The sequence below is a fragment of the Lolium rigidum genome, chromosome 6, assembly GCF_022539505.1.
Source record: "Lolium rigidum isolate FL_2022 chromosome 6, APGP_CSIRO_Lrig_0.1, whole genome shotgun sequence".
Lineage (NCBI taxonomy): Eukaryota > Viridiplantae > Streptophyta > Magnoliopsida > Poales > Poaceae > Lolium > Lolium rigidum.
In genome coordinates, this window is record NC_061513.1 from 194,321,671 (window position 1) to 194,339,593 (window position 17,923).

General features: G+C 48.2%; 1 long non-coding RNA gene across 1 annotated transcript; it reads right to left on the bottom strand.

Moving 5' to 3' along the window:
• Positions 1-16,473: 16,473 nt before the first annotated feature.
• On the bottom strand, positions 16,474-17,692 carry LOC124667671. Its single transcript, XR_006991361.1, has 2 exons — positions 17,493-17,692; positions 16,474-17,389 (listed from the first exon to the last, which is right to left on the bottom strand). It is a non-coding gene; the product is annotated as an uncharacterized LOC124667671 (long non-coding RNA).
• Between the last annotated feature and the right edge of the window lie 231 nt (positions 17,693-17,923).

Here is a 17,923-nt window from a genome sequence, read left to right on the forward strand (position 1 = left end):
GGAGAAGAAACCCTCGGGGCTATCAAGGAGAAGCAAGAGGAAGAAGAAGAGGAGCAAGACCTGGTCCTAGTAATACGTATACCATGGATGCAGCCATACATATCATATATCCTCAGGAAAGAAATACCGGATGATCCAGCTTGAGGCAAGGCGAGTAATCCGACGCTCCAAAGCTTTCACGGTGGTTAAGGGAGAATTATATAAGCGAAGTATTTCAGGCGTCTTGCAAAGGTGCGTTACACCCGAAGAAGGAAGAATAATTCTAAAGGACGTACATGAAGGAATATGTGGCCACCACGCAAGTAGTCGAGCTATCGCAGCCAAGGTTTTTCGGGCAGGATTCTACCTGGTTGACAAGCAATAGAGGACGCTAAGGACATAGTGCGAACTTGCGACGCGTGTCAAAGGTTTGCCGCAAAACCTCACTCTCCAGCAGCAGAGCTAGCACCAATACCTTTGTCATGGCCCTTTGCACAATGGGGACTCGACATGGTTGGTAAGTTACACAAATCGTCGCCAGGAGGAAAGGAATACATGCTAGTAGTCAGTCGACAAATTCACAAAGTGGATAGAAGCGAAGCCGATAAATTCACCGGACGGAGCATCTGCAAGTAAAATTCATAAAAGACCTCGTCTTCGGGTTTGGAGTGCCCCACAAAGATCGTCACGTACAACGGCAAGCAACTTCACGTCCAATGAATTCAAAGACTATTGCGAAGAGGTGGGTATCAAGCCGAACTTTGCATCGCTTGCACATCCTCAAACCAATGGGCAAGTCGAGAAAGCCAATGGCATCATCTCGCAATGGCATCAAGAAGCGCTTGTTAGGACCACTAGAAAAAGCTCGACATACCCGGCCCGAGGAACTACCAAGTGTGTTGTGGAGCATCCGAACAACTCCAAATACAGCGACACAAGAAACTCCGTTTTTCTCGGTACATGGAGCGAAGCGATGACTACCAATCGAGATAGAGCACAACTCTCCACGTGTCGCGGAGTATGACGAAGAAACATCGAGAAAAGCATTAGAAGATGATGTGGACGCACTTGATGAAGCTCGAGATGAAGTATTGTCTCGAGTAACCAAATATCAACAGGACTTGAAGAATTACCACAGCCGACGTTTGCGGCCAAGATCTTTTCAAGTGGGCGACCTAGTTCTTCGGCTCACGCAAAAAAGTCATGAAAAACTCGAGTCACCTTGGCTCGGCCCTTATATCGTCACGGAAGTAATCGGAGGAGGAGCATACAGGATAAAGGACAAGAAGACGGGGGTGGAGGAGCCAAACCCCGGGAACGTGGCGCAACTCAGGCGTTTTTACGCCTAGAGTCGAAATATAGTCCTTGTAAAACTTCAATGTACCGAAACGCCCGCGAGTTTTCGGACGCACTCTTTTCCTTTTTCGGGCACCGAGTGGGGCCGGAGAAGGTTTTTAATGAGGCGGGCTCGCGGTGCTGCAATATAATAAAGATAGTGGCTATATCACCTTTTTCTTTGTCAACGCGACCAAAGTCATCGCCCCGACGAATTTCAATATAGTTCATCGATAAAAGAAGAAAAAAATCTTGCCTTGGTATTCAAATACCTCGTGAGTCAATAAAAATACAAAATAGTACTCAGTAAAAGCTCGAGGGCTCATATCTGCCTTCAAAATATAAATGCCTTGGTCCACAACCTCGCAAATATACAAATATAGAAAAAGTCACCGAAACACTCGGGGGCTAGGCAAACATAGAAATACAATGGTTGCTTTACAATATGGTCATGGACTACGAAGAAGAAATTTCTACAAGAAGCAAATAACTAGTCTTGATTCAAGTATATCGTCAAGAGTAACTCTGTTCTCCTACGGAGCAGCACCAAGAAAGTCGGCATAATGGCCATCGGCAAAAAAGTCGGCATCCATCCGAAGAAGGTCCTCAATCATTTCTTCGGCTATAGGTGTAACCTTCGTGTTAATCCTATCAACACCAACTCTCCGGCGTTTCACCTTTTGATGAACCCTCTCGACAACTTGGGCAAGGTCAAGCTTCGAGTGACGGATCCGGAGCATGATAAGAGCAACCGGCGCCAGCTACCGCTTGTGCTTTGACAAAATCGTGGATACCGCGAGCATCTTTGAATCTTTCCATCAATTCGGAAGAGTTTTTGGTGGGACATTCCGAGGAAACATGGAGTTGTAAACCATAGATAAGGTTTTGGTACGTAGTGAAGGAAATCACGGGTTTGAGAGGTACGATCCTGAAATCTGACGATTTGACGGGTCCTCTCCGGAGTGGCCCAAAACAAAGAACCATGGTCCAAGGAAAGATTGACAAGGAGGTTTGTCCTAGCGTTTACCCTCTCTTCCTCAGCAGCAGCATCAATAAAGGCACCTATCAACACAACGAAGGGACAACCTTTAGGAGACAATAGCATGAAGATGACAGATATCACAAGACGAGACAAACATACCCGACATATCTGCACTGGCTTCATTCATTAACTCGAGCATGAAATTTTCTCGAGTAACCGCTTTTTCAGCTTCGAAACAAGAACCTTCTTAGCAGCCATAGCCTCGTGGACTTGCCGAAGGGCAACTTTCTCGGCTTCGGATGATTTACGAGACTCGCTCCATCATCACAAGTGTTTGCTTTTTCGCATACCGAAGTTGTTGTCGAAGATCATTCAATTCTTGTGACAAGGTATCATCAACAGGTGCGATATCGAGTACGGTTCTCTCCGCGCGGGAAGAAGGCGAAGCATTGGAAGGAGTAGGAATTGGAGTATAGTTATCAAATATCAACTGAAATTTAAACAGAACAACATCAAAAAACAGGCAAAGATAGAATTCTTCATTAATCTCTTGGGAATAATTACAAGGGCACTACGAGTGGAATTAAGAAAGTACGTGTCGCCAAATGACTACTTTGGCGACAAGAGCAAAAGAAGCAAAAGAAAAACAGAGGCATGCAACTAGACCTCCGGCCTTGACGAACTAGGAGTCGACGCCGGCCGGATCCCGAGATACGCCAAGATTTTCTTCGTATTGGGCTTGGCCGCCTTCATCGTTGACTTCCACCTCGACCGTTCTATCGGATCGGTGTCGCCAACCTTCGTCCAGGTCGAGAGTCCGTCGACCGTCAGCAACCGGAGCAACAGTATTTTCAACGGCTACCTTCATGTTCTCATGGCGCAGCTTCAACCCAAGATCTTCCGATGTATTGAACATCTTGGCGAGGTCAAGGAAAGTCGAAGGTTCCTCTTTCTTCGGGAAGAAGTAGGGGAACAACGCCGACAAAGCCCCACTGGCATTGGCCACGCCTTCACGAATCTCGCGTCCATGGGACTCTAGAAGAGAAAGTGCGTCAAGAAGAGGGTCATTGACAGACTTTTCCAGGTCAAAATCTTGGTTGGTTTGGGCTGCCACACAAGAAAGAACATTAGTCAAGAACCAAGAAACAAGAAGTACAAGCAAAATAGAAGGGACAAGTGATATTACTCAGCGTGCGTCGACTTTGCGAATTCAAACGCTTGATGATCCCTTGTTCTCGTGCAACCTGTGCAGATTTTTGCTCATGCAAGGCAGATTCCAGCATCCTTAAGCTTTTGCTGCAATTCTTCGACACTAGCAGCCTTTGCCTTGGCATCATCAGCCTCAGCTCTGGCTTCGCTAGCGGCAAGCTCAGCTTCCTTACGAGCCGTTTCACTTTGCTCGAGTTTTCGAGCAAGTGTCTCGGCACGTTTATTAGCCTCTGCAAGTTTTTCTGTTGAGGAAGGGAAAGAAAGAGAAGAAAGATCAAAAATAGCGACAAGCAGCAGGAATAAAAAACCAAGGGAAACAAGCAAGTATAAAAGACGTTACCCTCGGCCCTGCGGGCATACTCGCGGTACCCAATAAATTGGGACCCGATGCGAATAAGATCCTTGATCATAGGCTGTCAAAAAGGAAGAAAAAGAAGGGGAAAAAACTTCGGTATTACAAAAAGAAAGGATTCACAAAAGCAACATAGACGAAATATAGATCTCGACAAACTTACATCATCCAAGAGCTGCGTCGAAGAGCTGCCCAATTGAGGAGGAGGCTCAATGGTCATTTCAACCCTTGCCCTTTTTGGCGAAGGGACAAGGGGGCTTGACGGTGGAGTAGTAGTGACGACGTTTTGTTGAGGAGGCGATGTTTCATCTCCTTCAACTAACGTGTCTGAAACAAGCACGTGACGTGACGTGCCGGTCCGAGGAGCGACGTCGCAGGCCGGCACTTCTTCCTCATCACTAGTAAACAAAAATCGACAAGTACAAAAAGCAAGACAGAGTTAAATCTTTCGGGTACATCAAAGAGAGGAGGAGAGATAAAATTGACTTACGAGCCGATGAGGGACTCAAAATAAGGATCATAAGCTGCCTTCGGATCGAAGGACCAACTTCTTCAGCTCTTAGACATGCCGTAATCCTCGACTTCAGTCCTCTTCCTTTTGTTCTTCGGAGAAACAAGCAGGAGGAAGGGATTCAGTCGATTCACTAGCTTCGTACTCAACCTCTCTTCATGGGAAGCCGCGATTTGTGAGAACCAGCGACTTCACTTTCAGGAAGGGAAGAACCTTGAGCATCTTCGGCAACTATACCCATTTCTTCGACTTCTCCATCCTCAGGAAGAGGAGGAAGGGAAGCCATAGTAGGGTGACCCTATAAAAATAGTGACAAAGGAAAAATAGGCTATTGGCGTCATTGGCACCAGAGTACGTCCAAAGAGGATTTTTGCGAGCCTGAAGAGGCTGCACTCTAATTCTAAGAAAATAGGCTGTGATTTGGACACCAGATAACTCTTTGCCTCGAGTGTTTTGGAGCTGATGAATACGAGACATAAGAGCTTCGTCGCTTTCTTCTCTTCTTCGGAAGCTTCGGCGTCCCGAGAGTGGCGGCGTTGAATTTTCGCGTTTCCGTCGAAAGGAACTATGTTGTGTTCCACGGAGTTGGCGCTTTCTTCGTGTATATAGAGCCACCTCTTGCGCCATCCTTGGACGGAGTCGGGAAATTTGACGTCGAAATACTCGACATCGGTTCGGACACAGATAACTACACCACCTATGTTGTAGGTGGCGTGGTGCGCGCCATTGCGGCGAAGGCAGAAAATGCGCTTCCAAAGAGCCCAATTGGGAGCGACTCCAAGGAAGCATTCACAAAGAGTGATAAAAATAGAAATATGGAGGATCGAATTGGGAGTCACCGGTGCAACCGAATCCCGTAGACAAAGAGAAGACCGCGGAGGAAATCATGGATTGGGGTAGAAAGGCCGCGGATTAGATGGTCAACAAAACTAACCCGATACTCCATGGGAGGCTTGGGATAGCTTTCTTCACCGGGAAAGCGGATGGCGCCTTCCTTCTTCATCGTGCCAAGCTTTTTCATCAGGTTGGTGTCTTGGTTGGAGATCTTGGATCTCTCCCACTCAAGATCTTCAGCGGCCATCGCGGACTCTGGAGTGTTGTGGCGGGTCAAACGTGCACGCGGCGGCATTCACGGAAGCGGGTTGAGCAATGTATGCGAGAGAGGGAAATCGGCGAAGATTGGGCACAGAGGAAGATTTGCGAAGAGGAGCAGGTGAGCGGCGCAAGTGAGGGGATGAACGGAGGTTGAAGACAGGTTTATATAAGAATTGGGTGAAGCAGTTGAACCGTTGGATGAGGAAATCGTGTGGCGAGAATTGATCTTCTAGTTACAAGGGCAAAAAGTATTTTTACCAGGATAGGCGTTACCGTACGTGCACCGTAAAAGCGGAGGACGTGTGTCCCCCACTTCCACGACGTGTCAATGTGGTGGGAGCGATGGACCCACAAAGCAGTAAAAATATCGACCAGCTGATAGAGCTGAAGAAAATTTGACAAGGGAAAATATGTCGACAAGAGAAAGGAGAATGGCGACAGGATAAGTTATTTGAATGTATCGGGAGCCTTTGGTCGAAACAAGTTTTTGCCCAAATGCTCGGGGCTACTTCGAATAAAGAAAAATTTCGACAATGGCAAATATAGAAAATGTTGAGCCTACGATCAAGCACAAAGTTCTTGGCCGTAGCCTCGGGGCTACTCCCATCGGAGCGCCGTTCGCGCATCCGATAAAAAAAGGAAAAACAAAAAAAGAAAGAGAGAAGAAGGAGGAAAGAATATCAAGAGATAATGGCAATATAGTGACAAGGTGGACTAAAATGTTGAGCCTACAACCAAGCACAAGTTCTTGGTCGTAGCCTCGGGGCTACTCCCATCGGGAACGCCGTTCGCGTGCCCGATGAAATTGACAAAGGAAAAATAGAACAAGCAAGAGAATATATTTCGAGTTATCATTAACTCTCCATATACTCCCATCGGGAAAGCAATATAAGTCATATTTGACTCAATAAAATGTGCCATTCCAAGCAGCTCGGAAAAGCACTCGGCAATATATTCTCGTAACGCCGAAGTTGCGATCAATTTCGAATGCCGCAAAATTGCGAAGGTAAGACCCCGTACCTATTCTCGCCGGGCGTGGCATCGCCGAAGACTGCGCTCCGCTACTTTTATCCGTATCAACAGATACGAAGAAAAATCCCGACGGACGCGTTAGGTACTCGATAAATTTAACCGGGACTCGACGGAATGGTAAGACCTTAAGCGGCGCCCGTCGAAGTTTACACCAAGTATCCCGAAATCATGTCCGGGGACGTGATTTTGAAGTAGGTTTTTGCGGATTGCCACTAGAGCAGTTAACTAGTACCCGATCCGTCGGATGAACTAGCCCCAACTACCAATATCCCTGTACAATATAGAATTTTGTGAGAAAAAGTATGAAAGTTAGAGCTTTCGAGTAAAAATAAACAAGAGAGATTTTCCCCGACTCTATGATTCAAGCAAAATCTCGGGGCTACCGACATAGGCATCCCAAATGGGCCTCGCCTAATATAGTACCCGGGTTTATTGAAGGCCCACTACCCGAAGAATAAGAAGACTCGAGAGCCCAAGATGTATTTAAGGAAAAGATAGAGTTGTAATAGGAAGTGTTATTTGTAATCCGGCGGGATGAGTTAGAAACCGTCCCGGACTATGTAATCCTTGTATAGCACGAATCCCTCGGCTCCACCTATATAAAGGGGGGTCGAGGGACGAGAAGATCATCAAATCATTGTCTCGCAAACCCTAGTTTTCATATTCGTCGAGTACTTTTCGGCTGAAACCTTCGAGATCTACTTGCCCTCTACTTCTAACTAAACCCTAGCCTATAATCCATAGGCATTGACAAGTTAATCCCTTGTCAGCTCCCACCAAGTGTTGGCGTAATCTTCAAACTCAAGCGATGCCATGGCCACTTTCTTGGCACCGGAATAGTTGTGGATGCGGAAGATCTTGTCAACCTTGAGTGCCATGAGAGGTAGGCCTCGGCGTCGTCTTCACCCTTGAACTTGGGCATGTTGAACTTGAGTTTGCCGAACATGTTCTCTTCATCTTCCAAGTTTCGCCGGCGAGGACGGATGCCTTCATCTCTTGCGGCTTGAGGTGGTAGAGGAGGTCTTCCACGGCCAACCATAGCATTGGGTTGGCGGTGGAGTTGAACACTAGCTTCACTTGGTTCACATTGATGATGTTGTTGAGGATCTTGACGAGGTTGTTGGCGATGTCCAAGGATGGTCCTCTCATCTTGAGCATGTTGCGGTTCTCCTCGACCCCGTTGGTCATGGCGAGGGTGGTTTCGGAGATCACGCCTCGGTGGATCTTGATGACCTTGGTCTTGAGCATCAACATGTGCTTGGCGATGAGGTGCCGGTTCCATGTTGTGGATGACGTTGTCGTGGGGTTGGTCGTCATGCCCATGGTGGGCATGGCGAGCCGCTTGATGACGGTTTTGGTGAAGAACTTGTTCTTGTGGAGGACGTTCATGAGGACGAGCATGGCGATGGAATTCTATGATGGTCTCCATGCCTTGAGTCGGAGCTTGAGGACGTATGGTGATCATGAGAGTAGTAATCTTGTGACGAGGTTGATGATGATGAGGAAGTAGAGTGATGTCGATGTCGGCGGCCCAAGTTGTTGATGGCGCGCTCGAGACTATCCATGCGCCGCTCCATGTTTGCATCATTGGCCATCACTTGGCCATGCAAGTTGTCCGTAGCTTCGCGAAGGAGAGATATATCTTGGTTCACTTGGGAGAAGTTGTGGGCCACTTCTTCATATTGCTCGTCGATGCGTGTCTCAAACAAGGTGAGTTGCTCCTTGAACTCTTGGCGTTGTGTCCATAGATTGTGTTGGGTGGCCAACCGCTCGGTGTTGCGTAGGACTTCATCCTCTCTAGCTTCATCTCCGTGCCTATCCATGATAGCAAGACAAGAACTATGTTGTGGATGTTAGTGGAAGAAAACTACCTCGCACTCTTACCTTGGTGTGATAGAATTGAGGCAATCAACCGAACCGAGAGCAAAACCAATTGTATCGGGTACACACGCAAAGCCACACGCAAAAGCTAGCAAATATGGTGTTAGGTGAGTGTGGTGGAAAGCCAAAAGATGAAATCCAAAATTAAGTGTGTTGTTAAAGGTGGGTAAGGTCCAAAAATCAAGTGTCAAAAGTGGAGATCACTATAAACACAGAAAAGTTGTGGAACTCACACACGGGATAAGCGGGGTTAGTGCGACCAAGGAATGAGCGGAAAAACAAAAACCTATATGCAAGGCGGTGCTCGGTGTCACACTAACACAAGAAGAGATCAAAGCTTGGTTGCAATTGGAGAGACAACAAGATTCACACGCGGCCTCTCTTCTCTTCTCTATCTTTTGCTTAAAAGCTTTGTACTCTTTTGTATATGGTGGTACACACACTCTTTTGTATCGATGGTGGCACTTGCACTCTTTTGTATGTATGGTGCTACTTTGCACTCTTTTTGTGTTTTTGTTGCTTTTTCTCACACTATGTTAGCGTTAGCCTCGCTTTTTGTATCTTGCCACACGAGTTTTGCTTATAAGGTTGACTCCACACTACACACACACCTCACAATCGGGGCCACGTGCAATGTCTCGCAACACTTGATAAGCAATGCTCGATAGGATAGATCGCAAAAGGAAGAGGGGTGACAAGGGAAATGCAAGTTATACCTAAGATGTGTAGGCGGTGATGAACACGCAACTTGCGATGATGGTGGTGGTGGTGGTGGTCGGTGGTGGTGTTAGAAGGCATTTCCGGTCTGGGGGCCGGTCGGGCCGGGCCTGGGGCCGGCAGGCCCGGTCGGTCGGCCGGTCGGCCGGGTTCTGGGCCGGTCTGTCGGCCGGTCAACCGGGTCTCAACCGGCTGCGCGACTTTCTCTCTCCTGTTCTTCCCCAAACCAAAACCAAAAGATCAAATCGAAGGGAAACGGAGGGATTGGAGGCTAAAAGGTGGGGGAAATAGTAGATCAACACTAACAACACCAAATCCACGGATCAAAACCATCAAAAACTCAACAAAATCGTAGATCCATCCAAAGGCAATTTAGGGCTATTTTTTGGTTTTTGGGAAAATTTTCTAGAAACAAAATTGGATGGGTGGGGGGTCAAATTCGCGGTAACCAAGAGCTGCTGATACCATATGATGAGGTCTAAGACCTTGTGTGTGGCCCGATCTCGCGATTGACCCAAATCCAAAGGGGGAAAAGAGGGAGAGGAGGAAGAACACGAAGAACACGAAGAACAAATCCACGCACACCAACCCGATACAATCGAATTCTTACTCTCGTGGCTCGATGGACCACGCTAATAGAATCAACCCGGAAGAGACACGAAGTAGAATTCCGAGAGGAGAGATCGGTGTTGGAGACGGAGACCGTTGAGGGAGAGAGAGTGGAGCACACTAGAATCTCACTCACAAGTATCCAAATCCTCAACAAGAGTAGCCTTGATTACAAAGGGGATCTAACCCTACGGAGACAAAGCTCAAAAGTAGTTTCAAGCTCAAAATAAGTCTAAAGAGGTAAGGGGGCGTCCTGGGTCCTTATATAGGCCTACAAGGCGACACATGGCGAAAAGGTACGGAGTACACGACTTAAGCAGTTTTGGATAAGGCGATTCGACGAATCCGGTCAGGAACCCGGTCAGACCGGCCCTGGGACCGGGGCGTCCGGTCCAGACCGGGTCCCAGACCGTAGGCCGACCGGGGAGGGTCCTGGAGGCGCAGTAACGCGCCCGGTTGCCATCAGCGGAGAGTCCGGTTTGGACCGGGGGTGCCCGGTCAGGTGCCCGGTCAGATCAGACCTAGGACCGGCGCGTCCGGTCCAAACCGGGTCCTGGACCGGAGGTCGACCGACGAGGGGTCCCGGAGCCACGGTATCGCGCCCGGTTGGCACCAGTCGGGGATCCGGTTTGGACCGGGTGGCCCGGTCAGGAGACCGGTCGGGCCGGGTCCTGAGCCGGCTGGCTCCCTCACTTCCTTGGCGCGCTTCGCATGACGTCGGGTCCAGCTCCGCGTCCATCTCCACGTCCAGCTGCTCCTCTCCTTCTCTTGACCATGGTGTGTCCTCCTCTCCGGGGTCTTGATGCACCTTGTACCTAATAACACAAAGCGTGTCGGCATGAGGTAGCAAGCCATCCAAAGGGGTACCGAGATCGAGGGTAGTGAGGAGCGAGTTCACCTTATCATGTAGTGCTTTGACTCGAGCCCGCGTCATTGGTCCACTTGGGGGACTTGTTGGTCTTGGTGAGGAGGTGTCCAAAGGCCACCCCGCATCAGTGATTCTATCGATTGCATACCGATCTCTTGCTCGGGGATTCTACCTCGTGTCTTTGCCTTGAGTGATTCTGTCGGGATGGTGGTTCGGGCCGTTGAGAGCAAACTGGATTGTATCGGGTTGGTGTGTGTTTGCGTGCGTTCATCGAGTTCTTCACTTTGTTCTTCGTGTTCATCCTTTCCCCCTTGTGTTCTTGGTCAAATTCATGAGATCAGGCAACTCACGTGGCCTTAGGCCCCATCATGGACTCATGGGACACTTTGGCCGCGCCAAGACCCTCGCCATGCTCTCCACCAACTACTATTGGCCCAAGATGAATCAAGACATGGCGTGCCTATGCAACCGTTGCACCACATGCTTACAAGCTAAGTCTAACACCAACCCTTACGGTCTTTACACACCTTTACCGATTCCATATGCTCCTTGGTCCGATATAAGCATGGACTTTGTACTAGGACTACCACGAACAAAAACATGGTCATGACTCAATCTTTGTGGTAGTTGATAGGTTCTCTAAAATGGCTCATTTCATACCATGCAATACGACCGATGATGCTTCACACGTTGCTACGTTGTTTTTCGGGGAAGTTGTTCGTCTACACGAGATACTGGCAATCATTGTGTCGGATAGAGACGTCAAGTTTATGAGCTATCTATGTAAGTCGCTCATGGCAAAGTTTGGAGTCAAGCTCTTGTTTTCTTCGTATTCGCACCCGCAAACGGACGGTTAAGCGGAAGTGGTGAACCGTAGCCTCTCCACTCTACTCCGAGCACTCATGAAGAAAAAAACTTCAAGTCATGGGAAGAGTGCCTCCCCCATGTGGAGTTTGCTTACAACCAAATAAAGCACTCAACAACGTCAAGGAGTCCATTCATGATCGTCTATGGTTTCGAACCTTCCACGGCACTCGACATACTTCCACTACCTCTTCATGAGACAACTAACATGGACTTCGACAAGCGCGCCATCACCATGAAGAAACTACATGAAGACACAAGAGCCACCATACAAGAACATGTACTTCGCCAAGCTACCCGCCTCAACGCCAAGAAGAAGGAAAGAATATTTGAAGAAGGAGACCTTGTTTGGATACACCTCCGGAAGGAAAGATTCCCACATGAACGCAACTCCAAGCTAAAGCCAAGAGGAGATGGTCCCTTGAAGGTGCTCAAGCGCATCAACAACAACGCCTACGTCAACGACATACCAACATCCAAGTATTTGGTGAGCAACACATTCAACGTCTCGGATCTCTCACCCTATCATGGAGATGAGGAGGAACTAGAGTCGAGCACGACTCTTTCCCAAGGGGGGAGATGATGTAGCCCCGCCTAAGGACGACACTACACCAAGACCAAGTGATCCCCAAAGTGGACCTATGACACAAGCACGCACCAAAGCACTTTAACAAGAGGTGAACTCGCTCCTCACCATGCTTGATCCTAACCTCCCTTTGAATGGCTTGCTACTTCATCAAAATGCTTTATGTGTCATCAGGTACATCGTTGAGGAGGACACGCAAGGAAGCCAAGCCATCAAGGGAGGAGAAGAACGAAGAAAAGGGAAGCTGGAGCAAATCGGTGCCAGGACCGGCAGCACCGGACCCCACGCCGGAACCGAACCGGTTCGCCGGAACCAAACCAGAATAGCCGAAACTGCTTCCAGTAGCCAGTTCGGTAAACCGGAACCCAAACCGGCGCTTGTGCCGGAACGACCAAGCCTTCCAGCGCACGGGCCGACACAGCCGGTTTTACCGCCGAAAATCGTCGAATCATAGTTGTCCCCAACTATTTGCCTTGTAACTTTACCCTTCTACCCCTGGGTACTATATATACTCTTGGTACGGCCAGATTTAGGGTTAGACAAGAATTCGGTTTATGCTTGAGCTTTGTCTCACCTACTACTAGGACTATCATATCCTTAGTATCAAGGCTACTCTTGAGGAGCTATCTCTCTTCATGTATGGCTCTAGTGCAAGCACTCTTTCATCCATGTTCGAGAGTTGGTTCCTTTACCAATCTCTCAACCCTTGGATTCTACCCCATGGGTCTCTCCAAGGTTTGATTCTATTGGCTTGGTCTAACCTACCAAGGGAGTTGAATTTGGTTTGTATTGGGTGTGTGAGTGTATTTTACCTTTGGATCTTGTGTTCTTCCATTTCCCATCCCTCTCATTCACCAACGTGGTTAATTTCGTGAGATTGGGCCAAACCCCAGACCTCAGATCTCATCAAAACAGGTGCACTAACAAGGCGTTGCTTCAATTCCTTAAAACTTGCTTCACAAGCCTCGGTTCAAATGAACTTCTTCTCGTTCTTCAATAATTCAGTCATTAGTCTAGCAATCTTAGAAAAATTATCGATGAATCTTCGATAATATCCTGCAAGTCCTAAGAAACTTCGGATATCTCCTGCATTTTTAGGCATCTCCCATTCAGTCACGGATGCTACCTTATTTGGATCCACTGCGACACCTTCTGCTGAAATAATATGTCTAAGAAATCTCACTTTGTTCATGGTGCTCTTTCAACAATACACTTTCACGGATTGAACAAATAAAAGTGCACGGTGATATATAAAACTGTAGACAGTAGAGGCTTGTACTTGTCTTCGGTCACAACCATAAGGAGGCAACATAATCTACAGAAACGAAATATAGCACAATATGCTACAACGTGGACCCAAACCCAACAATGTTTGGAAGCCCATCAGCTTCTATAGAAATCAAACATTGAACAATTGAGAGCGGTGTATACATAAGTGACTTCCTGGTATTTACAGAATACATAGGACGACTTGGCGAAGCCTAGTAACTATGTCAAGCCTGTCAAAAGATAACTATACAAATTTAACATATATAAATGGTGAACAATAGAAGGAATTTGTTCTCTGTAGAAATTTATAACTGAAGTAGTGGCCCCAGCTTAGTTCCGCATGACATCTTCCTGAAGAAGTTCAGAATAACATTGCAGATACATCTGTAAAGAAAAAACCCAACTTAAGTTAATCACCTAAAGGTCTAAAACTGGTATTGTCAATTATCTACCTAGGTAGAGGGCATTCAAATTGCGCCATAGTTATATCATGTATAGGTATACAATGTATATTCAAAAGCGTTCATGAGGCCACAATAAGACAACGAGACAACAAAGATGCATTACATGTAGCTAGGAAATCTGTATAGTGAAAGAAGACAACAATTTATGAAGATAATTACACCTTACCTGACCTTTTCTAGGAGCTATAGCCTCAGACATTATCCAAATCACTACACACACTTCTATAGTTTTGCCTTAGTCATTTGAGATATGCACCGCTGAAGCCAAGCTGACAAAAGAATAGATGGCAAACAATCTGGTGGAAAGCATAATTACCTGAAATCTGATGAAATCATTAGAACCATGTTAAATCATGCCAACATGCATCAAGAAATTCAGCCTGCATGCTTGTCCCACATAGAACTTCAGTGCAATGCAATAAAATACAATTTTACTGAAAAAGTTGCAAGGAAACCTAAATAGTCCTCATCTCACTTATCTATGATAAAATTGATTTTTCTAAATAACAAATAAATCATGAGCCAGGACTAGGTTGGTACAAACAACTAAAAGTTGAGAACGTAAACATAGTATTTATTCTTTTCTCAAAGCTGTTAAGAAAACAGTCAGCAAGGTAAAAAAAAAGGATTTTACGCCCTGATTACCAATCCTTCTATGGATTCTTTTGTGAGGTGTGTCCAGAATAGCGTGTGTTCATTTTTCTGGATGCCATTGCAATCTAAATTTCTGGGGTAAGATTATATACCATCATGGTGTGCGGGTAATTGTGGCGTGAAAAAAACGAAGAGTGTAGTATTAAAAAATCTCGAAACTTATAAGTATCAATATCTGCTAGCAAGCCATCTATAATTTGAAGGTAAAAAGCACCACTTAAAATCACTTTCGTATCAATTACAGATTGTACACAGTGGCAAGCTCTGTTAGCAACCTCAAAATTTGATTACAGGTTGTTAGTGCTCACAGAGGAGCAAGCCGAGACACTCAGGCAAAACCATTACAGTTCAAACTTTTGAGGCCAAAAATTTCACACGGAGTAGAACTTCGAGATGTAAATAGAGTTGCAATCAAACACCAATTCTTGGAACACCGCCATCTCGAATTTGGAGATTCCTGGCCAAGTAGAGCACCTTCTGTCAATGTGGCGACTCATTTCTAAAGTTCTAAGTGAGAGAATACAATAGGCGATTAGGGAGAAGAGAATAATCATTCATGGTTCTTGAGGAGACGAGGCATAGTACATTTATACCCACTACTGATTTCAGCTATTTCAGAATACATACAGTTTTGAGCAGAGCATGTTGTCCTATTATGTATGTATCCTGCGCCAGATTGATGGAATTTGAAACCTTTATCTGCTAAAGCAATGTATGCAACTGACATATCCATACCATGTAACACTGGATACATGATAATTAAGGAAAGGTTATAATTAGGAAATACATTTGTACACCCAAGCATGAGTGTGGGTGCTTTCACAACCGTTGGATGGCTGGAGATTCGAACAAGATGTTAGGTGAGAGAAGATATTTTGCTCTTTTTCTCTCATTTCTGTACAGTTGGTGGGTCCCATAATGAACAGGGGCACCCGACAGGGCTTTTGACTCCATGATCCCGTTGCTGCCTCTCCTCTCTCACACGACATGGCCGGTCCTCTCCTCCCGATTCTCCACTCTCACCCGACACAGCCGGCCGCGAACAACAGTCTCTCCTCCCAATTCCACTCTCGCCCACCATCATCTCTTCACTCTGAACCGGAGGACACCATGTCCCAGTCTACTCTGCGCAGCAGCACCGGCGGCGGATGCGGCGGCGCCGGATTTGGGAACGGCGGTGGAAGCGCCGGACTCGGGGGCGGCGTCGGAAGCGGCTCAGCCGTAATATCGGCAGCAGCAGAGGATGCGGCGGCGGGGCGACTCCGCCGGAGGATGGGGCGGTTGCTTCTCCCTGCGCCGCCTTTCGTTGCCCAGTCGATGCCGCTCTCCAGCTTGCCTCCCCGTCTGCTGCTTCTCCTCCGCCCAGCACGTCCGCTACGTCGGCTGTACCGTGGCATCGGCCGCAGATGCATCGATCCACCGTCGGTATCTCCTTTATGTGCTACGAGGCCTGCAAGAAGATTCAGGTTGACGAAAAAAGAAACAGTGCCGGAGTTGAGAAGGAGGGGGAGGATGCCTGAGGTGGACATATAGAAAGACAGGCGGCGCCAAGGGTGGTTGACCATGAACAGCATGAGAAAAATGCAGATTTGAATTGCAGCGGCGTGGAGCGTGCTACAGTTGGATCCCACCCAAGCTGGAAGCTTGGAACAAGTACATTAGGATTTCGATATTTTTTTGGTGTCCAGGGACTATGGTTCGTTTCAGTAATGTCGTAGATTAACTAGGCACCTTCTTGTATTCAGTTCAACACTCATGCTCTGCAGCCTTGGTTCAACTCTTCCATACTTCGACAAATTATGTGGGTTCGGGCATGGCCTAGCTAGCAAAAGGCCACAACAGCTACGAGCGGTCATGCGGAGCGAGGAGACTGGGGAGAGAAGGGAAGAACAATGGCGAGTCGGGGGCAGAGCTCGTACAACAAAACTCGCACCTCGCTAAAATGAGCATGGCCAGACCGGGGGCAATGCTCTGAAAAACTAACTAACTGCTAACCATGGACTAAAGCAGAAGACAACACCAAAGCTTCCTAGTGTACTAGTACACGCGGCGATTATTTACATTTGTGAAAATCAAGATTATGCACCTGCCACTGATTGGTACAGAACCAGAAGTCTTGCTAGGTGTGATCGGCCAAAAAAGGATCCAGAACAAACACCTCACAGTAATTAGCCAGGTGACAAACAAAACAGAATAAACCACCAGCTAATCCGAGCCTGAACCCGACGACTAACTGCTCTCTGGCGAACAAAACAACACCTCATACTAACTGACAGCCTAAATGCTAGTAACTGATACTAATTAGCTGGTGGCCATCACAATCAGACGAGCAGAGCGCGGACCCGTCGCTGCATCAGGTTTCGGACCCATCGTCGCCGAAAGGACCGCGTGGCTCAGCAGCTCATTGTCGCCATCTTCGTCCTCATCCATGGCATGGTACCCAGCGCCTGAATTCGAGTCGCCGTCTTCGAGCGGAACCATCACGGCTGCAAAGTCAACGACGCCGGCGACCATGTTCTCCACAACCTGCTCGTCAAGGGCATGCATGCCCACGAGCAACCTGCGATTTTTCAGTGTTTGGAATCAAAACTCTGCATGAACTTCGAAAAAAACTGAAACAAGAAACATATGGTGAAGCTCCACGCGTAGCGATCCTAGCAATTCTGCTCGCCGGCTCGATAGTAATCGAGCGAGATGTGGATCAGCCTCTCCCCTAGCGCCGGCTTGGTGCACCGGAAAGCCACGTCAAGGAACTCCGCCATTGACGAGTCCTCGCGCGGCACTAGCACCCACCGCACCATGTGATGTCGCCGTTGAAGCCTGAAGGTCCTGTCGGTCGGCAGGTGCCCAGTGACGAGATCCATGAGCACGACGCCCTCAGTTTTCTCCATCCCCTTCAAGCGGAGGAATCAGCGAGGCGATTGACTCGGGCATTGGGAAGAAGTCATGTATCGATCCTCCACTTGTTCCGCCAGACATTGCCTGCACGCACACAGAGAATCCCTCGGTACATCAGCAATGGAACCCTGGTCGCAAGGTCGGGGTGAGAGAAGAAAAGGAGCTTTGCTCAGAGACGGTAATGTACCTGCGCGCTTGGGGCACGACGGAGACGTCGGGAGGTGGAGGAGCTACAACGCGAAGGAGCCGGGGCAGAGCCATAGATCGGAGCGCGATGCGAAGGAGCCGGGGGAGAGCCGTAGATCGGACCGCGAGCTCGCAAAATAGGGGTGGAGGAGAAAGCTACGATCTGGCCGGCGGCGACGGCGCACGGGGACGGCGCACGACGAAGACGTACGATGGCGACGGCGGCGACGTCGGCGGCGTGGACGGCTCGCTGGCGACGGCGCACGGCGGACGGCGGTGGCGTGGAAGGCTCGCTGGCGACAGCGGCGACGGCGAGGACGTGCGCTTGCGACGGTGCACGGGTACGGCGCACGGCGGGAGCTATCTGCGCGTCGGCGGCGCGGTGTCGACAACTCCCCGGCGACGCCGGTGGGTACATCAGGCCCTGTTCGG